The sequence below is a fragment of the Prionailurus viverrinus genome, chromosome A1 (genome assembly GCF_022837055.1).
Source record: "Prionailurus viverrinus isolate Anna chromosome A1, UM_Priviv_1.0, whole genome shotgun sequence".
NCBI lineage: Eukaryota > Metazoa > Chordata > Mammalia > Carnivora > Felidae > Prionailurus > Prionailurus viverrinus.
This window is the reverse complement of record NC_062561.1, coordinates 203,930,852-203,956,053: the sequence shown is the minus strand read 5'-3', so window position 1 is coordinate 203,956,053 and position 25,202 is coordinate 203,930,852. Positions and strand designations below refer to the sequence as shown.

The window sequence follows — 25,202 nt, the reverse complement described above, 5'->3', positions numbered from 1 at the left end:
GACATGTGCTTGGCCATGGATTATTCTAAGTTGAGTAACATAGTTCTGACCCTTTGGGTCTCGTGTCAGCTGGGAAAATCAAAGGCATATTGTGAGGAACAAACGAAGAAACTAATATACACAAATGCTTTATGGAATAAAATTGTATTTCTTAGAGAAATGTTACAGTGAGTCTATAAGAAGGTAAGAAAGTAGAGAAAGTGAGGCTTAAATTATTTGTTTTTTCACCCATCCCAAGATCTGACACAGGCCTTCTGGATGATTAATAAGCACTGCCTACATACAAATAAAATAGCTTTCCCATGTTGACACTTAGAACATTTTGTCAGAAGTTAGATATATGTAACCAATTATAACAAACCAAGAAAACATTTAAATTGATCTCACCTCTTCTCCTGAAAATTTTAGACTATCACTGAATTTCTGGGCACTGGAATCATACTACCCAAGCAGTTGATAGCTTCTGATACCTACCATTGGGTCATAATGAGCGTCAGACCAGCTGCTCTCTCATATGATACCTAGGAACCACGAAGAGCATCTAACCCATATTTAACCAGAAAGCATTTCTTAAAAGAGCCCCTTCAGTATGAGAAGTACAAGCCCTAGAAAAAAAATATTCAGTAGGTTTGACAAATAAGCTCAACCAAGGTTTGACACGTCCTTTGACTTCTTTAAATGAAAGAATATGTGTTTTGAAGTAAAACCCTTTCTATCTGTGCATGCCAAATTCTTTTCCTAAAACTGTGGGACTCTAGGGTTGCCAGCAATTATTCTCTATTTTTAAAATAATAATATTACAGGGCACCTGGGTGGTTCAGTCGGTTGAGCGTCCGACTTTGGCTCAGGTCACAATCTGATAGCTCATGAGTTCGAGCCCTGTGTCGGGCTCTGTGCTGATAGCTTGGAGTCTGGACCCAGCTTCGGATTCTGTGTCTCCCTCTCTCTCTGCTCCTCCCCGACTCACACTCTGTCTCTCTCTCTCTCAAAAACAAATAAAGACTAAAAAATTTTTAAAATAATAATATTATATTACACTTTAGTAAATTTCTTTCTAGATTGTAAGTACTCCCCCCCCCCCATACCGGATTTTAATTCTCAGATCAACCTTTGGGCAAATGAGAAGCAATTAGAGAATGGACAGCTCTCAAAGGTCAATGGATTGGCTGAGCTGGGACCTCCATGTGACTTAACACAACTTCGAATCTAGTATAACCTATAAAATATTCCACATTTTATATGTAAAATATAGAGAGGATTATTATTTCTTATGTTTCATAACAAAACAATTGTAGACTACTTCTCACAAAGATTTTTATGAAAGATTTTGCTAGCCACACTGTGTATACACTGAGACTGAACATGGTCTACTGTGTTTTTATAGTTTAGTTGACTCTCTTTTTCTAAGTATTGAATTTCTCCTTTGTAATTAAATGATAGATTTTCATTTACATATATGTGTGTATATGTATGTATGTGTATGTATATATATATATATATAGAGAGAGAAAGGGAGACAGAGGGAGAGAGAGAGAGAGACAAAGGATGGAAGAGAGAGAGATTTATTTTAGTCGCTTCAGTCACTCAGAAAAAAGGAATGAGGCCTCATGATCACCTGAAAGTGTAAAAAAATTTTAATAATAGAATACCACTAATGATCTAGAATATTTTGTACTCCAACAAAATAAATCTATTTTGTTTCCAAAAATGATATTTTAAAGTATCTATTGCCATGGTTTCCCCTATTAATGCAGCATTTTTATATATTCCTTTTATACAAACAGAAGTTTATAGACTAAAATATATATGCTTTCTAAAAATTCATAAAAATTTACAATGATAAATTCCAATATTTTGTTTACCTTTAGTATTTTCTTTCTCTTTTTTTAAGTTTATTTTATTTATTTTGAAAGAGAGAGAGAGAGATGGGAGGAAAGAAAGGAAAATACAATTCCAAGGAGGCTCTTGTGCTGTCAGCGTGGAGCCTGATGCAGGCTCAAACTCACAAACCATGAGACAATGACCTGAGCCATAATCAAGAGTCAGACGCTTAACTGATTAGCGACCCAGGTGCCCTTAGCATTTTCTCTTCACAACCTACTCTGTTGATAACTTTTCTAGAGCTACACACACACACACACACACACAAATGCTAGCACATACCCAGACATACAAGCAAAAACAAAACACTGGATTTGTCAATTTTGAAATATTGGTCAATATTTGGCAATTACATTATCTATTTTGTAGTACACATATTATATAAAATATTATAGTGTTAATAGACATCTACCATTGAAATATTGGGAAAATCATGCCATGGATGTTAATATAAACAGTGATACAGATGATATTTCATAGAAATGATAATTTCACTCAAAATTGGGACAATTTTGGGGACAGCAGTGTGTCTCATTTGGTTAAGCATCCAATTCTTGATTTCAGCTCAGGTCATGATCTCACTGGTTGTGAGTTCAAGCCCCACTTTGAGCTCTGTGCTGACAGAACAGAGCCTGCTTGGGATTCTTTCTCCCTCTCTCTCCCTGCCCATCCCCTCCTCACATCCTCTCTTCTCTAAATAAATAAACGTGCTCACTTTGGCAGCACATATACTAAAATTGGAACGATACAGAGAAGTTTAGCATGGCCCCCGTGCAAGGATGACATACAAATTCGTGAAGTGTTCCATATTTTTGTCATGAGGAGCTTAAAAATGCTATAAATGAGGTGCAAAATAAAATGGAGGCACCCATAGCATGGACTGAAAAGGCAGAGGAGACAATAGATGAATTAGAAAGTAAAATTATGGAAAAAGAAGAAGCTGAGAAAAAGAAAGAAAAAAAATCCAGAAGTATGAGGGGAGAAGTAGAGAACTAAGCAATGCAATCAAACGGAACAATATCTGTAACAAGAATTCCAGAAGATGAAGAGAGAGAGAAAAGGGCTGAAGGTGTACTTGAACAAATCATAGCTGAGAACTTCACTGATCTGGGGAAGGAAAAAGGCATTGAAATCCAAGAGGCACAGAGAACTCCCTTCAGACGTAATTTGAATCGACCTTCTGCACGACATATCATAGTGAAACTGGCAAATAGCAAGGATAAGGAGAAAATTATGAAAGCAGGTAGGGATAAACATGCTGTAGCTTACAAAGGTAGACACATTAAGAATAGTAGCAGACCTATCTACCGAAACTTTGCAGGCCAGAAAGGAATGGCAGGAAATCTTCAATGTGATGAACAGAAAAAATATGCAGCTGAGAATCCTTTATCCAGCAAGTCTGTCATTCAGAATAGAAGGAGAGATACACGTTTTCCCAAACAAAAACTGAAGGAGGAATTCATCAACACTAAACCAGCCCTACAAAAGATCCTAAGGGGGATTCTGTGAGCAAAATGTTTCAAGGACCACAAAGTACCAGAGACGTCGCTACAAGCATGAAACCAAAGGACATCACAATGACTCTAAACCCACATCTTTCTATAATAACACTAATGTAAATGGACTGAATGCTCCAACCAAAAAAACCTAGGGTATCAGAATGGATAACAAACAAACAAACAAACAAACAAACAAGACCCATCTATTTGCTGTCTACAAGAGACTCATTTCAGACCTGAGGACACCTTCAGATTGGAAGTGAGGTAATGAGAACTGTCAGGCTACTGGAAATCAAAAGAAAGCTGGACTAGCCATACTTATATCAGACAAACTAGACTTTAAATTAAAGGATGTAACAAGAGATGAAGAAGGGCATTATATAATAATTACAGGGTCTATCCATCAGGAAGAGCTAACAATTATAAATGTCTATGGGCTGAAATGGGAGCCCCCAAATATATAAAACAATGAATCACAAACAGAAGCAACCTTATTGATGAGAATGTGGTAATTGCAGGTGACTTTAATACCCCACTTACAACAGTGGATAGATCATCTAGACACAGGATCAATAAAGAAACAAGGGCCCTGAATGATACATTGGATCAGATGGACTTGACAGATATATTTAGAACTCTGCATGCCAAACAGAATATACCTTCTTCTTGAGTGCACATGGAACATTCTCCAAGATAGATTACATACTGGGTCACAAAACAGCCTTTAATAAGTCTAAAAGAGTTGAGATCAGACCATGTACACTTTCAGACCACAATGCTATGAAACTTGAAATCAACCACAGGAAAAAGTCTGGAAAACCTCCAAAAGCACGGGGGTTAAAGAACACCCTACTAAAGAATGAATGGGTCAACCAGGCAATTAGAGAAGAAATTAAAATATATATGGAAACAAATGAAAATGAAAATACAACAATCCAAATGCTTTGGGATGCAGTGAAGGCAGTCCTGAGAGGAAAATACATTGCAATCCAGGCCTCTCTCCCCAAAAAAGAAAAATACCAAATCAAAAATCTAACAGCACACCTAAAGGAAATAGAAGCAGAACAGCAAAGACACCCCAAACCCAGCAGAAGAAGAGAAATAATAAAGATCAGAGCAGAAATAAACAATATAGAATCTTAAAAAAAAACTGTACAGCATATCAATGAAACCAAGAGTTGTTTTTTTGAAAAAATAAACAAAATTGATAAACCTCTAGTCAGGCTTCTCAAAAAGAAAAGGGAGATGGCCCAAATAGATAAAATCATGAATTAAAATGGAATTATTACAACCAATCCCTCAGAAATACAAGCAATTATCAGGGAATACTATGACAAATTATATGCCAACAAACTGGACAACCTGGAAGAAATGGACAAATTCCTAAACACCCACACACTTCTAAAACTCAAACAGGAAGAAATAGAAAACTTGAACAGACCCATAACCAGCAAAGAAATTGAATCAGTTATCAAAAATCTCCTAACAAATAAGTGTCCAGGACCAGATGGCTTCCCTGGGGAATTCTACCAGACATTTAAAGCAGAGATAATACCTATCCTTCTCAAGCTGTTACAAAAAATAGAAAGGGAAGGAAAATTTCCAGACTCATTCTATGAAGCCAGCATTACTCTGATTCCCAAACCAGACAGAGACCCGGCAAAGAAAGAGAACTACAGGCCAGTATCCCTGATGAATATGGATGCAAAAATTCTCAACAAGATACTAGCAAACAGAATTCAACAGCATATGAAAAGAATTATTCACCATGATCAAGTGGGATTCATTCCTGGGATGCAGGGCTGGTTCACATTCTCAAATCAATCAATATGATACATCACATTAATAAAAGAAAAGATAAGAACCATATGATCCTGTCAATCGATGCAGAAAAGGCCTTTGACAAAATTCAGCAACCTTTCTTAATAAAAACCCTCGAGAAAGTCGGGATAGAAGAAACATACTTAAACATCATAAAAGCCATTTATGAAAAGCCCACAGCTAACATCATCCTCAATGGGGAAAAACTGAGAGCTTTTTCCCTGAGATCAGGAACACGACAGGGATGTCCACTCTCACTGCTGTTGTTTGACATAGGGTTGGAAGTGCTAGCATCAGCAATCAGACAACAAAAGGAAATCAAAGGCATCAAAACTGGCAAATAGGAAGTCAAGCTTTCAATTTTTGCAGGTGACATGATATTATACATGGAAAAACCAATAGGCTCCACCAAAAGTCTGCTAGAACTGATACATGAATTCAGCAAAGTCGCAGGATACAAAATTAATGTACAGAAATCAGTTGCATTCTTATACACTAATAATGAAGCAACAGAAAGACAAATAAAGAAACTGATCCCATTCACAAATGCACCAAGAAGCATAAAATACCTAGGAATAAACGTAACCAAAGATGTAAAAGATCTGTATGCTGAAAACTATAGAAAGCTTATGAAGGAAATTGAAGAAGATATAAAGAAATGGAAAAACATTCCGTGCTCATGGATTGGAAGAATAAATATTGTTAAAATGTCAGTACTACCCAAAGATATCTACACATTCAATGCAATCCCAATCAAAATTGCACCAGCATTCTTCTTGAAGCTAGAACAAGCAATCCTAAAATTTGTATGGAACCACAAAAGACCCCGAATAGCCAAAGTAATTTTGAAGAAGAAGACCAAAGCAGGAGGCATCACAATCCAACTTTAGCCTCTACTACAAAGCTATAATCATCAAGACAGCATGGTATTGGCACAAAAACAGACACATAGACCAATGGAATAGAATACAGACTCCAGAATTGGACCCACAAAAGTATGGCCAAAGTATGACAAAGTATGACAAAGCAGGAAAGAATACCCAATGGAAAAAAGTCTCTTTAACAAATGGTGCTGGGAGAACCGCAACATGCAGAAGGTTGAAAGTAGACCACTTTCTTACACCATTCAGAAAAATAAACTCAAAATGGATAAATGACTTGAATGTGAGACAGGAAACCATCAAAATCCTAGGGGAGAAAGCAGGAAAAAACCTCTCTGACCTCAGGCGTAGCAATTTCTTACTTGACACATCTCCAAAGGCAAGGGAATTAAAAGCAAAAATGAACTATTGGGACCTCATGAAGATAAAAAGCTTCTGCACTGCAAAGGAAACAAACAACAAAACTAAAAGGTAACTGACAGAATGGGAAAAGATGTTTGCAATGACATATCAGACAAAGGGCTGGTATCCAATATCTATAAAGAACTCACCAAACTCCACACCCGAAAAACAAAAACTCCAGTGAAGAAATGGGCAGAAAACATGAATAGATAACTTCTCTAAAGAAGACATCCAGATAGCCAACAGGCACATGAAAAGATACTCAATGTCACTCCTCATCAGGGAAATACAAATCAAAACCACACTGAGATATCACCTCACGCCAGTCAGAGTGGCCAAAATGAACGAATCAGGAAATTATAGATGCTGGAGAGGATGTGGAGAAATAGGAACCCTCTTGCACTGTTGGTGGGAATGCAAACTGATGTAGCCACTCTGGAAAACAGTGTGGAGTTTCCTCAAAAAATTAAAAATAGACCTACCCTATGAACCAGCAATAGCACTGCTAGGAATTTACCCAAGGGATACAGGAGTGCTGATGTATAGGGGCACCTGTATCTCAATGTTTATAGCAGCACTTTCAACAATAGCCAAATTATGGAAAGAGACTAAATGTCCATCAACTGATGAATGGATGAAGAAATTGTGGTTTATATACACAATGGAATACTACGTGGCAATGAGAAAGAATGAAATATGGCCTTTTGTAGCAATGTGAATGGAACTGGAGAGTGTTATGCTAAGTGAAATAAGTCATACAGAGAAAGACAGATCCCATATGTTTTCACTCTTATGTGGATCCTGAGAACTTAACAGAAGACCATGGTGGAGGGGAAGGAAAAAAAAAGTTAGAGCAGGAGGGAGCCAAACCATAAGAAACTTAAAAACTGAGAACAAACTGAGGGTTGATGGGGGGTGGGAGGTCAGGGAAAGTGGGTGATGGGCACTGAGGAGGGCCCTGTTGGGATGAGCCCTGGGTGTTGTATTGAAACCAATTTGACAATAAATTTCATATTAAAAAATAAAATAAATAAGTAAACATTTCAAAATTATAAAATTTGGACAATTTAGAAGAATGCAAATTTTCTTGTTTTAAAATTAATGTGTTCTAGCTAAGGCATGCTACATCATGTTGTGGCCATACTACAGATTTTAAAGCAAGTAGAAAGTTATGCCATCTTTCTGATAGATTTTAACAGTGTAAAGACTTAATGATTCAGGTAAAAACTTATTAATTCACTTAAAATGTTTAAGATTTTTGTAAATCAAGTTTAAATTAATGTGTTTATTAAAAAGAAAATATTTATGAAGATTCTTATTTACCAGTCCTGGACACAAACAATTTTCACAGTGCCTAAAATAATACATAATATGTAGGGGCACTTGGGTGGCTCAGTCTGTTAAGCATCCGACTTCGGCTCAGGTCATGATCTCCTGGTTCATGATTTCGAGTTTCACATAGGGTTCTCTATGCTGTAAGCACAGAGCCCACTTCAGATCCTCTGTCCCCCTCGCTCTCTGCCTGTGCCCCACTTGTACACTCACTCACTCTCTCTCTCTTGCTCTCTCTCAAAATAAATAAACATTAAAAATTTAAAAAAATAGTAAGTAATGTGTAGTACGTAGACATATGGGTGAAGGATTTTTGGATTAGATGAATGGATATTAGATTTGGTGAAGTATCAACTTGTCATTTCACATTGTAGCTTCAATAACCTATAATTCTTGTTCAAAATTGGATCGCATTTGTGCAATAATGTGTCTGATCTTAGCACATAATTTAAACATTATTAGTCACCATCGTGATACAGCCTAAAAGTTTGCATAATCATAAATAAATCCTAAAATTAAAAGCTTGGCCGTATAACCTTAAATTCAATCTGTTAGTAGATGAAAATGACTTGGAAAAAATAATTTATGTTCTGTGAACTCACTGTTTTGCTTAGTAATTCTCAGTAGGGAGTGGCATGATTTTCTCCTCACTTTATTAAAATTCCTAATGACACTTTTTATAGATTTTAAGAAAATCTACATGTATAACTGCACAACTTCTTTTGATGAATTTTCCCCTTTTTATCATACTCTCTATCCTAATAGTTACTGTAAAATAAAATCAAATGCTATCAAGGAGAGTAAAATGTCATAAATTGATGATGAGTAACATTACACAAGGTTTAACATGCAAACTGAAACTTGATTAGATGGCAGTTTCAAATGACTAAGTGGGCAGCAGAGCAAAATGATGGTTGATTAGGGTCTTCCCAGTGGCAATTTCTACTTTTACAGAGTAAAATACTAAATAATCCTGATTATACTATATTATAATTGTAACTAATTTCTTTACCAGTATGAAGCCAGCTGGAATCAAGTTGCACTGGTCTCTGTGTGTGTGTGTGTGTGTGTGTGTGTGTGTGTGTGTGTGTGTGTTGTGTGTGGATGTGACGGGCTAACAATCTTCCAGGGAGTAGTTCTTATATTTCCTAATAGTTTAAATGCTCTTATTTTCTTTCTCACCCACTGTATTATCTAGTGTATGCACAGGAAAGTATGCACCTTTACCTAGAAATCACAAATCTAGAAATAAGAACTAATTCCTTGTCTAGATATAAGCTCATATAAACAAAAATCCTGGAGATGACCTTTTGTTCCATTCTGTCTTTTCCAGTTTATATCCAAGCCAAGTGAGGGTTCTAATTTTAAAATACATCCGGACCTTAGCCTCTTTCACTACCTCTTCCACTAACAGCCTGGCCCTAACCATTCTCATCTATTGCCTGTGTCAGTACAATAATCAAGGCATGTGCCCATGTTTATACCATTAGCAATACAGCAGCCAGTTCACTAAAACCTGAGTCATGTCACACCATTCTTCAGAAGTGTTTTTGCATTTCTATATACCATTAATGAAGTAGCAGAGAGTAAAATAAGAAATCAGTCCCACTTACAATTGTACCAAAACCAATAAGATACCAGAAATAAACCTAATCACAGAGATGAAAGACGTGTACTCTGAAACGATAAAACACCAATGAAAGAAGTTAAAAATGACACAAATAAATGGAAAAGCATCCCATGCTCATAGATTAGAAGAACAAATATTGTTAAAATGTCTATACTATCCAAGAAATCTACATAACATATTTAATGCAGTCCTTATCATAATATCAGTAGCATTTTTCACAGAGCTAGAACAAACAATCCTAAAATGTTTATGGAACCACAAAAATCTCAAATAGCTAAAGCAACTTTGAAAAAGACAAGCAAAGCTAGAGATATCTCAATTCTGGACTTCAAGTTATGTTACAAAGCTATAGTGATCAAAACAGTATGGTACTGGCACAAAAATAGACACATGGATCAACAGAACAAATAGAAAACTGAGAAATGAACCCATAACTATATGGTCAATTAATCTTAGACAAGCAGGAAAATGAAACCATAAAACCCTATAGGACAACACAGATAATAATCTCTTTGACAAAGGCTGTAGCAACTTCTTACTAGATATGTCTCCGGAGGCAAGAGAGACAAAAGCAAAAATAAACTACTGGCACTACATCAAAATAAAAAGCTTCTGCACAGTGAAGGAAACAATCAACAAAACTAAAAGGTAACTTCCAGGATGGGAGAAGATATTTGCAAATGACATATCTGATAAAGAGTTAGTATCCAAAATCTATAAATAACTTACTGAACTCAACACCCCAAATACAAATAATCTAGTGAAGAAATGGGCAGAAGACACAAATAGACATTTTCCAAAGAAGACATCCAGATGGCAAACAGCCACATGAAAAGATGCTTAACATCACTCATCATCAGGGAAATGCAAATCAAAACTACAATGAGATACCACTGCACACTGTCAGAATGGCTAAAATTAACAATATAGGAAACAACAGATGTTGGTGAGAATGTGGAGAAAGGGGAACCCTCTTAAACTGCTTGTGGGAATGCAAACTGGTGCAGCCGCTCTGGGTAACGGTATGGAGTTTCCTCTTAAAAACAGAACTACCCTACGATCCAACATTGCACTACTAGGTATTTACCCAAAGAATGCAAAAATACTAATTCAACGGGATACATACAGCCCAAATAGCAGCATTATCAATATAGCCAAATTATGGAAACATTCCAAGTACCCATTGACCGTTGAGTGGATAAAGAAGATGTAGTGTGTATATATATATATACACACACACACACACACAATGGAATATATATATACACACACAATGGAATATATATATATATATATATATATATATATATATATATATATACACACACACACACACACAATGGAATGGAATAGAGAACAAACTGATGGTTACCAGAGGGGAGGTGGGTGGGGAATGGGTTAAATAGGTGATGGGGATTAAGGAGTTCACTTGTTGTGATGAGCACCAGGTGATGTATAAAACTGTTGACTTTCTATATGGTATACCTGAAACTAATATTACACTGTATGCTAACTCACTGGAGTTTAAATAAAAACTTAAAAAATAAATAAAACCTTTAAATGATCTCCCAAAGCAAGTTAGAAGCCAGTCTTTACGATGGTTTACGAGACACTAGAGCTACACTGCCCACATGTGGCTACTGAGCACTTGAAATATGTCTGGGCAAAATTGAAATATGCTGTATATATAAATTATACACTGAACTTCAAAGACTTAGAATGAAAAAAATGTAATTTTAAAGACTTAAAAAGTAAAACACTTTGTTAATACTTTTACATTGATTACAACTGAAAATTTTATTTTGCATGTTTTGGAGTAAATAAAATATAACATTAATTTTATCTGCTTACTTTTTATTTTTACTTAAAAATGTTTTAATTTAAGTATAACTAACATACAGTTTGGGGTGTACAATATAATGATTCAACAATTCTGTACATTACTCAGTGCTCATCATGATAAATGTACTTGTAATCCACTTCACTTATTTCACCCATTTATCTGCTTATTTTTATATTTTTATCATACGTACTAAAAAATTAAAACTTACATATATAGTTCATACTATTTTTTTCTCTGGAAATCACTGTACTAGAAGGTCTGGTGACAGTTGCTTCTCTGACCCTACCCCCTAATTCCTGCCTCATCTCTGGCTGAGCTGGGACCACACCGGCTTCCTTGTTCTTCATTCATTCCTTGTGTCAGGTTCACACTTGCTGAAGAATAATATCAAACTTTATGTGCCTTAAAGCTGGTAAATGGTGGGCCAATCAGGTAGCAAATTTTTGTGAACAATATATAGTCTTCTAGACACTGAAATTTTATAGTAAACATTATAGTCATATGTTCTCTGTACCTAAGGAGCCTGCATTCTAGTTGGGATATGTTATAATGCTTATAAAATGCAAATTTTAGAATCTTCATTCACTCAATATAATAATTGATTAAATATCTGAAACTTAGCAAACTACTGGAAAAACAATGTAGAGTGTTTGCTTTGTAAAATATTGCCAAAGAAGTGAAGATGATTATTAAGATAGATTCAACAAAAATCTCTCTCTTTCTCTCTCTCTCTCTCTCAATCATACAAAACTATTACCCAGGTTTTATTTTCTCTGTAGAGCTTCTCTTTACCTAAAATTATTGTTTGATATTGTTAAATTGTATATTCCATTATTCTGCAACTAAATGTAGGGTTGATTCTAGTTTATCATAGCACATGGTAAGCACCCATTACATATTTATTAAATGCACACATTAATTAAATGTCAAATATATTGCAATAATCATTGTAATTCAAAGGAAAATTAGTATCCTAACTGAAAGCGGAATTTGACTCTCTTGAAAGAGCAAATGAATATTGTGAATTTTAACAATTATGTCTTTGCTTAATTTTTTAAATTATTCTGAACTCTAAAACAAATGGATGATTAAGAAGTAACTATTACGAAAATACAATAAAGAGAGAAAAATGATAGTTAAAAACAGTTGAATGCTAATACATTATAACACATTACATTTATAATAAATCTTTTACATAATATAGATTCTTTTTTTTTCAACGTTTATTTATTTTTGGGACAGAGAGAGACAGAGCATGAACGGGCGAGGGGCAGAGAGAGAGGGAGACACAGAATCGGAAACAGGCTCCAGGCTCTGAGCCATCAGCCCAGAGCCCGACGCGGGGCTCGAACTCACGGACCGCGAGATCGTGACCTGGCTGAAGTCGGATGCTTAACCGACTGCGCCACCCAGGCTCCCCAACATAATATAGATTCTTAAAAGCTTCTTATAAATCAAATGTAATCATAATATACATCAATTATAATTAAACAATAGCAATAATCTGTGCCTCAGATAAACCTCACTGGCTACAATACTGCCACTGTGCAAAACTGTATAATTAAACAACAAAACTCATTATATAAAGAGATATTTTTGGTGAAACTTTATATAAGATAAAGATTTTTATATATACATTTTCATGCTTAGCTTTTAATGATAATCAGGTTTTAATTGCATAGACTTAACATAATAACTGCTTTTATAATGGCATTTTTGACACTAATTTTATCATTAACAAACCTATTTTTTTTAATGTTTATTTATTTTGGGGAGAGAGAGAAAGAGAGAGAGCGAGTGCGAGTGAGGGAGGGGCAGAGAGAGAGAGAGACACAGAATCTAAAGCAGGCTCCAGGCTCTAAGCTGTCAGCACAGAGCCCAACAGGGGCTCAAAATCACAGACTGTGAGATCATGACCTGAGCCGCATTTGGATGCTCACCCAACTGAGTCATTCAGGCACCCCTACAAACCTATTTTTACCTGAAATTAACAGCACCTACAAATATATAATTTCATTCAAAATAATCTCACTTTGGGAGCCAAATAATAAAATGGATAGAGATGTATCATGAAAGTGAACACACAGTAGAAAAAAATAAGTATTTTGTAAGGTCCTTACAATTAATTATTTTAAACAACAGCTCGTTATTTCAATCCTTCCTATCTCCTCAATCAAAATATGCTAAAAATCATGTCAATAAAAATAGTATTAAGAATGCAACAGAGGGGCGCCTGGGTGGCTCAGTCGGTTAAGCGTCCGACTTCGGCTCAGGTCATGATCTCACGGTCCGTGAGTTCGAGCCCCGCGTCGGGCTCTGTGCTGACCGCTCAGAGCCTGGAGCCTGTTTCGGATTCTGTGTCTCCCTCTCTCTCTGACCCTCCCCATTCATGCTTTGTCTCTCTCTGTCTCAAAAATAAATAAACGTTAAAAAAATTAAAAAAAAAAAAAAAAAAAAAAAAAAAAAAGAATGCAACAGAATTGCCTGGGTGGCTTAGTTGGTTAAGCATCCGACTTCTGCTCAGGTCATGATCTCACTGTTTATGAGTTCAAGCCTCCCGTCAGGCTCTGTGCTGACAGCTCAGAACCTGGAGCCTGCCTCGGTTTCTGTGTCTCCCTCTCTCTCTCTCTCACTCTGTCCCTTCCCACTCATGCTCTCTCTCTCTCTCTCTCTCTCTCTCTCTCTCTCTCTCTCTCAAAAATAAACATTTAAAGAAATTAAAAAAAGAAAGAATGCCTTGGAACATATTTGAGGTAAACAGGCATCCAAAAAGATATGTTTACTATGGAACAGGAAAATGATTATTGTGTTAACTTTCCAAAATGATTTAGAAATTTTTTTTCTTAAATTTTGAAGCATCTAGTGTCATCTAGGGGTTCTTGGATACCTTTTGGAATTTATACTACTACAAACAATCTAACAATATGCTTTATCTTTTTAGTAATTCAAATTATTATACTTAATCAAATACTTTGAACCATCACTGCTGATTCTTATTCTAAAAGAAAAATAATTACGCATTTATTTTCTTAAGAATGTCACTAACCAGCAAATAAGGCTTGTACACATTGCTTTGAGATTTTCAATAATTATATGAATGTGAAGCAATGAAATAGCCAGTGATTAAATTGAAAGGGCAAATTGCAGGGACTCCTAAATCATTTTATCTTTCACAAGGACACACAGTGTAAGACCTTGAATTTTATTTTTCACAGCTCATTAAGATATATATAAATTTCCCATTAGGACATCAATAGTAATAATTGCTTACAGATTTAAAGTATATTAGCTCCAAGCATATCTTTGTCTGTATGTTAATAGTGCATTTCCATAAAAAAGTGTTTTAAATATCTGACATTCCTGCTGATTGAGTAATATTACATTAGTAATAATAGCTGATAACACATGACTTAAAACATGTAAACAGTTCAAAAGTTTATATCTTCTAAAAGGTAACTGTGAAACCATTTCCTTGAGGTAAGCACTGTCATTAAGTTTCTTACATTTCTAGAATTCTTTATGTAACATAAATACTATGTGCACAGCATTTGCACACACACTACATATCCTTTTTAAATAAACATAAATAAGAATATTTATATGTGCTTTATTTACCTTGTTTCTCTCAATTATTATATCTTGAAAGGTTTTCTTTATTAACACACAGAAAATTGCTGCAATAGAGTTTTAACAGTTTAGTAGTATTTTAATATAGGGATGTCCTAACATTCATTTAACCACTACTCTGAAGATGAATACTACTTTTTCGAGGTAAAATAATTTAGGGTCCTAAATGGCATTTTGAAAATATAAATATAATCAAAGAAGTTAAAAAAATCAAATCTCACATATATTTCCATCTTCAAAAATCTACTCACTGTTAACATTCTAATTTTATAATCTTATTATATTTGTACAGTATAGGAACAGTTAGCATGAACTTCTGAGATGATGCATGGCTTATTAAAATCAGTTCATTTTCATTTACTTTGTTTTACCCAATAATGCACTCCTTGAGAGATCCTATCTTATTTATTATTTTATCTCTAGGCTTTAGGAAAAAAAGTTCAAAAATAATTTTTTTTTAATTTTTTTTTTTCAACGTTTATTTATTTTTGGGACAGAGAGAGACAGAGCATGAACGGGGGAGGGTCAGAGAGAGAGGGAGACACAGAATCGGAAACAGGCTCCAGGCTCTGAGCCATCAGCCCAGAGCCCGACACGGGGCTCGAACTCACGGACCGCGAGATCGTGACCTGGCTGAAGTCAGACACTTAACCGACTGCGCCACCCAGGCGCCCCCAAAAATAATTTAAAAATACATTTACTTTAAATAGCTAAGAGTTCATTTAATGCTAGATTCTTGTTATGTTATTTTTCTAGGAAGATATTAAAATATTTAAACAGTCTTCTGAAAGGCAAAATTTCATATGTTTTTAGCATAGATTTACTAGAATGTGATTATTTTCCCTTTAAATCAGTCCCTAATTTCATTTGTTTTGGAATTGCTCCCTCAACCAGGTTGTAAATTTCAGGATGGAAATAATGTTTCATTAACTCTTCTCTTTCCCACACTGTTTGACAGAATTCAGACATATGTAAATTAAGGCATCTGTAAAACTACAATGTATTGTTTGCATTATATTGTATATAATGTAAATTTCAGGACTACTGTGCAAAAGCTACAGTATCATTTAGTGTTTGCAGTTGAAACATGTTTGAAAAACCTCTTTAAAATTCAGAAGGATATGGTCTCACCAATTATAATCCAAGTGTACGGAAGGGATTCTACCATATACTACACTTTTATTTAATATGTATCCTGAAAAATAACAAAACTAGTACTTTCGGCAAATAGATGAATTGTGGTTGATGTTGAACTGACATTAATGTGTAAATGAAGATGGCTAAGAAGGGGAAAAAGGGTAAAGATATGTACAAAAGGGAATACTAAAAGAGAATCAGAATGGCCAACAAACACATGAAAAAGGTTGAATATCACTAATAATCAAGAATGAATGCAATTTCAAAGAGTAATGGGATCTACCATTTTTAATAATTAAGATAACACTGGGCCAAATAATTTTGACTCTATCCCTTACTAGCTATGTACAAGTTACTCAATGTTTATTTGCCTTTATTTTTACACTTTTATTTAAAAAAAATTTTTTTTTCAACGTTTATTTATTTTTGGGACAGAGAGAGACAGAGCATGAACGGGGGAGGGGCAGAGAGAGAGGGAGACACAGAATCGGAAACAGGCTCCAGGCTCTGAGCCATCAGCCCAGAGCCTGACGCGGGGCTCGACCTCCCGGAAGGCGAGATCGTGACCTGGCTGAAGTCGGACGCTTAACCGACTGCGCCACCCATGCACCCCTACACTTTTATTTTTTTAATGTTTATTTATTTATTTTTGAGAGATAGAGAGGGAGAGAGCAGGGGAGGAGCAGAGAGAGAGGAAGACAGAGAATCCCAAGCAGTCTCCATGATGTCAGTGGAGAGCCCCACGCAGGACTCGATCTCACGAAGGGTAAGATCATGACCTGAGACACGATCAAGAGCTGGATGCTTAACCAACTGAGCCACCCACGTGCTCTCATTTTCTCACTTTTAAATTCAGAATAATAACAGTATCCACCTAATAAAATTGCTAAGTAAATTAAATAAAACATCTAAAAGTCTGAGGACAGTAATAGGAGGTTAACAAAAAGAATAATAATAATGAACATTTAATAAATAAGTGAATGTTGAGTCAAGAGAAATTTTTATGTACTTGCATGTGAAAAAAATTGGCAATACTGAAGTAGAAATTGTCCAAACGTGTAAGTATTCGTATCGCAGTAATATGTATACCTATACAAAATTAGAAACAATGCAAATGTTGGTATATACGTACAATAGAAGATAACACAATAGTTAAAATGAATAAAGTAAATAAATCAAAAGAATCAAACTTTTGGCTCTCCTTTCCTATAGGAAACATTGTAGGTGAACAGAATACTTGATGAAATGTTAAGTATTCAGTGAATACATGAAGAAAGAGTATGCTAATTAGAATTTCACTGTTTTGTGACCTTTAATGAAACAATGGATTTAGGCAGTGGCTTCTAACATCACAGAGAAGACGGTATGTTCCTTCTGATGTAAGCACACACCACCACCTGTGATAGAGTCTCGCCAAAAAAAAAAAAAAAAATCAAACGTGAATCTTACTACTAAGTTAAAGGAAATAAAGGGAAGATAACATTTTGACATTAGCACTCTCCAGACCTTGGGAAACTGAAGGCAAATGAATAGGCTTCTCCAACAAACACCAAAGGAAGGAGAGAGACAGAGAAAGAGAGACAGAGATAGAAACTGATTTTAGATCTACATTCAGAATAAGTGATACTTAGGAGATATCTTTACTTGGATTCTGATTAGAAAAAAAGGTTTAAATGAAAAAGAAAGGAAGACATGTGGGAAATGTGAGTACTGACTAATGAAAATAAACAAATGGGAGTGGCGGGGGGCACGCCTGGCTAGCTCCATGGGTGTAGCAGGTGACTCTTGATTTCAGGGTTGTAAATTCCCACCACAGGCTGGGTGTACAGATTACTTAAAAATAAAAGTTAAAAAAAAAAAAAAAGAAAGAAATGGTTTTTTTAAAATTTTTTTAAGCTTTATTTATTTTTGAGAGAGAGAGACAGAGCATGAGTGGGGAGGAGCAGAGAGAGGGAGACACATAATGGGAAGCAGGCTCCAGGATCCCAGTGGTCAGCAAAGAGCTCAACATGGGGCTCCAACCCAAGAACCATGTGATCATGACCTGAGCCAAAGTCGGATGCCTAACAGACTGAGCCACCCAGATGCCCCAAGAAATGTGTCTTTTTTTTAAAGCACATTAATATTTTATTTTTTAACATCTTCCTTTTTAATAGTTCAACTTTTAATAAGCAAAATGGTATTCTACCTGGGATTTTTTCATAATCATATGTGGAAAGAAGTTTGCATATAGTTAAAACAAACTGTCTAAGTGTTGAAAACTGCTGGAACTACAGGAGGGTAAATTAAAACCATACGATTTATTTTTTAACACATTTAGAATTGCCATAATTTTAATATATATTAATTCATACATAAGATAAAATACATAATATTTTACCATTTTCAAATGGCAGTTTGATTTTTCATCAATATATAATATGATTATTATTGAGCACCTATTAGAAACAAGGAAAATTGGCTAATCAGGCTTACATTAACATGTCACTCCTTGTCCTTACCAAATAAAGGTGTTACTACATCTTCGTAAGTTCAAGCCTAAATAAGTACAATCTTGCTCATCTTCTCTTTGCTCAAGTAACAAGAGTAGTATAGTTATATATACCAGAATGAAACTGTATTAGATAAATAATTGCAACTCACAATAAAAATAATAAAGTTTACTTACAGATTACATTTATTTACATACTAAAATATAGTTCAGACTGAGTAAGACTGCCTTTTGCCATGTGAAAACCAAAAAAAAATATTTGGAAAAAATATTTTATTGTTTTTAAGTCATCTTACATGTTTTACTTCTAGGAATCAATCTATAAGCAATTACATTTTCATGTCTGTCACCAATGAGTGGTGCCAGTTACCAGCTGACCGACACTAGTCATTTGGAAAACAAAATCCATCTCCAATTTGATTGTCAGTTCAAAACTTCTAGAAAAAAATAATGAAATATCATTGAAATATTAATATTAATAATTAATACTAATGACCATGTTTTTACATGTTTGTACCTCTGTTTTCTAGGGTTTTTTTTCATTCCAACTAAATAAGGAGGTAACAATTCAAGCAACACAAATATAAGCTGTTTTTTATCAACAAAAAAGGAAATTACAACTCAAATATATCTTGTTAAATTACTTTTTGTTTTATTTTTATCTCCATCTTTATTCATGAGTTGGAAACGCTTTAAAACCTTTCCCACAGAACAAACTGTTTGTTTAAAGGTACAGCTCTCTACAGAGATCATGTTTTTCTTACTAAATTGTCATCCTTCTTTTCCATTCATTTAATATTAATCCTGATTATTATATCATAAAAGCTCATGGAGAATAGAAAATTCTTATTAACTCAAAGGAAATGCCTTGAAAATATTCAGAAGAGACAATGTTACTCATCTAGTAGCTACAAAACTGCAAACTAATGGTAACATTTTTTAATAAAAATATTCCCATTCACCATCAACAATAAAGAGATAACACTGTTAATAATAAGAGTTAGGAGATCGTTAGTTGTGAGGCTAGGGATAAAAGAAAAAAAATACTTTGTAAAGGAAATGTTTTATAGCGAGTCTATTAGAACAGAAATTGTACCACGAACCGTTTTTTTTTCTTTTTTGATACAGCAGAGACATTAGCATGTTTTACATCATGAAAAAAAAAAGTAGAAAATATAGATTTCACATTAACATGGACCACACTCAAGTGAACAATTGTGCAGCTTCTGTGATGCTCCATAGTTTCTGCCCTTTTCCTTCCCTTTCCAACTTGCCTATTTATTGGAGAGGAACCCGGCCAAGTTCAATTCATCACCGCTACACACAGCTTCCCTGCAATGCTGCCACTGGCACCCACTCCCTCCATCTGGCCTTAGTCTGAGCATGGTTTCCTCTACAACTGTTGCCAGTCTGTTGCCATAGCAGCAGCTAAGAGGGCGATGGTGGGATGGGAAAAGAAGGAAAGCACGCTCCATATCCATGCCCCTTATGGAGATTTTGAAATGGTTCCAAAGTCCCACTGAAAATGTGACAGAAAAAAAGAAGAAGAAGAATAAACAGTCTTACAAAAGATATCCACAATAGAGAAACTCCTTTTTTTCTTTTCCCAAAGGGAAATAAACGTGTATTAGGGAGAAACAGTTCAACCTGCAAACTGAGAATTAAGCAACATGCTCACATGGTTGGAAAGGAAAGGAACCAGTGGATTATATGACGAAGAAGGGTGTTTAGGCCTTTATTAGTGGAAGGGTAGGAAAACAAGCACTTTTCCAAAAGCAAACGTGTTATAGCTCAATGTTTGGAACTCCTTTTTAAACTAAAAGCTATGCACTGACTCCTAAAATTCTACATCGATATTTGAATGAATATAAAGTAAGCATTGTCTAGCTACTATATTCTAATTCCAGGTTAAAAGTCATCATCACCAGTATTTAATTTCTGATTTTAAAATGATATATGGTACACCTGCATATATTTCCAGAAAAATAAATCTTACCGGAATTTCACTAAAACTTATTTTAATTTTATATATGGATTCTGAGTATAAGCAAAGGGATATACAAACTTATATGCAGAAAAGCAACATAACATAAACCAAGCACTAAAAATTAAAGGGAAGATAGAGATGAACTAATTCTAATCTTAGCTTTTAAAAAGCTTACTGTGAAAGCGTTTTGCAAGTAGGACTCTTACTGACTCTTAAAGTTCATATGACAATTACTGAGTTGGAAATATGTCTTAAAAGGGCATCGTATCTTTTTCCTATGTCCAAGTAGGAGTACAGGAAAAATCTCAGACAAAGGCTGCTGTGTACTACTTTTGAAAGTAGTTCTACACAGAAAGTCAGACTGTGCCATTTGTCTTACAATCCAAATTATTCTCCATGTTCATAGTTTTCATCTTTTTGTAATGTAAGTAACAGAAGATCGATGGCCAACTTTTCCTCAAATATTCAGCATTACCTCTGTTCCTGGGATCAAACATTGTGCATTGTGTTTCTGGGAAAAAGTTAGGAAAAGAGGAAGATAAAGGGCATGTGGTAATAATAATCATAGCACTGAAGTGCTTCAAAACACAAGGTGGCCTCGATGACATGTTCAAGCATTCTCATTAAAGGTCAGGCTTTCTTATATAAAATATCTATGACTTAATATTTGTCATTAATGTAACTTTACTAATAAAGAAAGGGTGGTTTTATGAGATGATAGGTAAATGTGAGACATTCAGAGGATAGGAGTGAGCTCTACTGCAGCAATAATTCAAGAAACTAATAGATAAAATCAGAAAGCCCATCCTCAAGGCCAAGGATTTTGCCTCCAGTCTGAAGCCTTTCAAAAGCCAAAACAGCTATGCTGGTGAACAAATGGTTTTTATCATCATCTCATTTGCTATAACTTTATCCGAGTTCAGTGTACTTTTAAAAAATGCCACTATTATATTTTGAAAACCCTGTACATATTTGCTAAGTGTCCACCCTGCCCAAAGCACCCAGATTAACAATTAAAAAAAAGACATTTTCCTTACTTTCAAGGTCTTAAAACATGATCAACATAGGACGTGCTTCTTCTCTGAGCCTTATAAATTATTACTATTAGTGTCAGTATTTAACATGTCTTCAGCATAGTATCATCTCCTGCTAAATTGATCTTTTCCAATTTTAACTATGTGGGCACCTCTACCCAAATAAGAACAGTGAGACTATCACACAATAAATGTAATATCCTAGAGGTAAAGTAACCCAAGAAATGTGGTTGTTCAGGGAAGTGAGACACATTTAGTCTATTTGGATAGAGTACATCACATGTATACTAAACTTAAAAATTCAGCTGTACATGTTCATCATCTGGGGAAGAGAGATAGATAAAGAACAACATGAAATGGATGGAAGGAAGGAAGGAAGGAAGGAAGGAAGGAGGGAAGGAAGGAAAGAAGGAAGGAAGGGAGGGAGGGAGGGAGGAAAAGGGGGAGGAAAGAAGACAGGCTGGTAAGAACAGAGGGAGGGAGCCAGGGAGGGAGGGAGGGGGCGGGAGAAAGGAAGAAAGACAGACAGAAAGCATTTCAGCAGTTCAGAAGATTCCAGTCATTGCCGCACCTCAGGCCTATATGCTGCAGTGTGAGCATGAACTGCATTTGCAAATGTTCAGGCTCTCCCTTCTCAGTTTATATGTGTCTCTTCCAGTAAGAACATCTCAGTGGGCAAACTGTGTTCTGTTTAAAGACAGGACTTCTTTCTCTCGTAAAGCCCCCAGATGCACTTGTGCTCAACTAAAATAAAGTGATATATTGGAATTCAAGCATGAAAACTGGTTTTGTTAAAGCTATTGACAGCTATTATCTATGCTGCTGTTCTGAAGGATTTTCAGGTTTGTTCACTATATTAAGACACAATTTGGAATCTAAAAAAGATGATCCTTGCAACTCATCCTGTTTGTGGACAGTAATTATTCAGACCTCAACATGCCCTGGTTCAAACACCCTCCAGGCCATACAGGATTTTGATTCTAGAATCATCATGCAAACTCCTGATCATTACTTGAACCCTGATAAGAAAAAGGAAGGGAGTCCTCTAGATACTATAGTAGATGCTAATATTGTCTTCTTCCAAATAGAATGTCACACATTTTTGTAAATTAATAGAGTTGAATTATACCAACATCTCGCATCTGCCAGAATTTTGGTAGGTAATAATTCTTGAATGAAAATATACAACCAATTTTTAGGACCTGTGATCTACTAGATAAATGATATGACTCAATATTGAGTTTGAAGGCTCACAGCACATGCTCCAGGAGCACAGATGAAGGAGTGACTCAGACTGCCTACAAAAGTTGAGGAAGATTTCCCTGAAGAGACAATGCATCAGCTGAATCTTAACAAACAATTAAGAGATTTCGTGAAGACTATAGAAATTGAAGGGCATCTCAAGTAGAGGCATGTTTTCAAACATAAGAATTGAACTGTGTGCTCAGGAAATTTCCTATTATATGACTAGAATATAACCTCAAAAGGGCGGGGATGCTTTTTAATTTATTTTTAAATTTCCTCCTAGCTCACGAGGGGTATTTAATAAATATTTATTTAATTAGATGTAAGTAGCTGAAATACATAATCTGAAGTGAGAGGCTGTGGGCAACAGATCAAGATGTATTCAAAATTCTTATCATAAAAGATGTTATACCAAATATAATTCACATTAGGTTTGAATGTTGGAGACAGGAAAACTCCAAATAACAAAGGATTGAAAGAGAACATTTTAAGGGCAGGCACCTGGATGGCTCAGTCAGGTAGGCATCCAACTCTTCATTTCAGCTCAGGTCACGATCTCGTGGTTCGTGATTTTAAGCCCCACGTTGGGCTCTGTGCTGACATGTGGAGCCTGCCTGCGATTTTCTCTCTTCCTCTCTCTCTGTCCCACCCCACAAAAGAAAATAATATTTTATGTCTCTCTCTTTTAAGTGTTAGCATCTCAGACCTTGCAACATGACCACATGAACAACAGGGACCCAATTCTTTCTTACCATGTTGTCGTACTTAACATGGCTGTTCTATCTCCCACCATAACCACATTCCAGTCAGGCAAAAGAAGAAGGGGCAGAAGGATGATACAATTTCTTTTAAAGACCAAAAGAATACTTAAAGATATCAGTTTCATCACATCTTCAATAACTGTCACAAGGCCAAATCTAACTACAAAAGGGCTTAGAAATGGAAGATTTATTGCTGATTTCCAGATCCAGTTAGTACTTCAGGGTCCTATTAAAGGAACATAATGGAAAATAAATACTGCGGGACAATTAATCTCTGCAACCCAGTTTAATGCAGTCTGGATTTATGCAGGTAGTTTGTTTTAAGAAGTTCCTTAATTTCATGAGAAACTTTTGAGTTTACTTTACAAAAGTTAAAAACACTCCCAAAGCCTTGATCTTTGTTTCTAATGCCATTTTCTATGAGCTGCCAATGGCCAAAAGTGGGGCAATTTAAGCAACAAAATAAATAATATAGCATTGGATTATGATCCAAAGTATAAAATAAATATCCATGAGTCCTCAATAATATAAATGAATGGTTGAATCAATAAATGAATGCCAGAGAAGAGAAAAATCTCCTTTGCAGAAGAATTCCAAGTAATTTATGTTGATACACCCCCCTAAAGAAGAAAGAGCATAACTTCCCACTCCGTAAGTGTAGGCTGCAGAGAGTGACTTCCTTTTAAAGAGGACAGTATGGGAAAAGAGAAAAGAAGAAACTTGATACTGAAAAATCTCCAACCACCACCTCAGTCAAGTAATCAAAGTAAATACCATGAGAGAGAAGTCATATTCAGGCATGTACCCTTGACGTGAGTGAGCCAGCAGAGAATGGCACTATACCTCTATGGTCATCTTTACAAAAATTCATAGCCCTTGTCTAGCCATGAGAAAAATACCAGATAAACCCTAACTGAAAAACTGTTGTCCTCAAAACTGTCACTAAAAATGAGGAAATTCTAAGAAGATGTCACAGTCCAAAGGAGCCTCAGGAGACATGAGGACTTAATATAGTGTGGATTTTGGATGGGATCCTGGAACAGAAAAAGAACATTAAATAAAGAAACTAAGCAAATCTGAATAATGGTATGGACTTCAGTTAATAATGTATCAGTATTGGTTCATTAGTATGACAAATATACTATAGCATATAAAATGTTATTAAGTGGGGACACTGGGTATGGGATGAACGGAAACCCTCTGTATTATCTTTGCAACATTTCTGTAAATATAAAACTATAAAATTGAGGTTAGTTAAAAGGTTATAATATTGAGTTTAACAAGTTATCAAAAAAGAAGCCAAACTTAGTTTGTGGCCTGTAAAGTTAAGGATAAGATTCTCCATTCTTACACATCCTTAAAGCCTGTAAGTGTGTGAGCAATTAGCTGGTTTTCCTAGATGGATTCCCTATTTCTTCACTCTCTATTTACAAAACCCTATTTTATCTTTTGCACTGGCTATAGACAAACACATTTCATCATATATAATTTGTTTTATATATTCTATTGGTTAAAGTCTTTCTTTTTTCCTAACAAATGTTATTTGCTAGGATCTCTTTAATGTTTTCTGAAGATTCAATGACCATGTATTCTGGAATATGATATAGTTAATGCAGTCTAAAGCTCTAGAA

The 25,202-nt window shown here is 35.3% G+C and overlaps 1 protein-coding gene and 1 non-coding gene across 2 annotated transcripts in view; one reads left to right on the top strand and one right to left on the bottom strand.

Annotated features, from left to right (window-relative positions):
* HCN1 (hyperpolarization activated cyclic nucleotide gated potassium channel 1) overlaps window positions 1-25,202 on the bottom strand; it is a 399,603-nt gene that overhangs the window by 220,189 nt on the left and 154,212 nt on the right. The gene's annotated exons all lie outside the window — the stretch shown is intronic.
* On the top strand, window positions 2,589-2,695 carry LOC125146936 (U6 spliceosomal RNA). Its single transcript, XR_007144933.1, has one exon. It is a non-coding gene; the product is annotated as a U6 spliceosomal RNA (small nuclear RNA).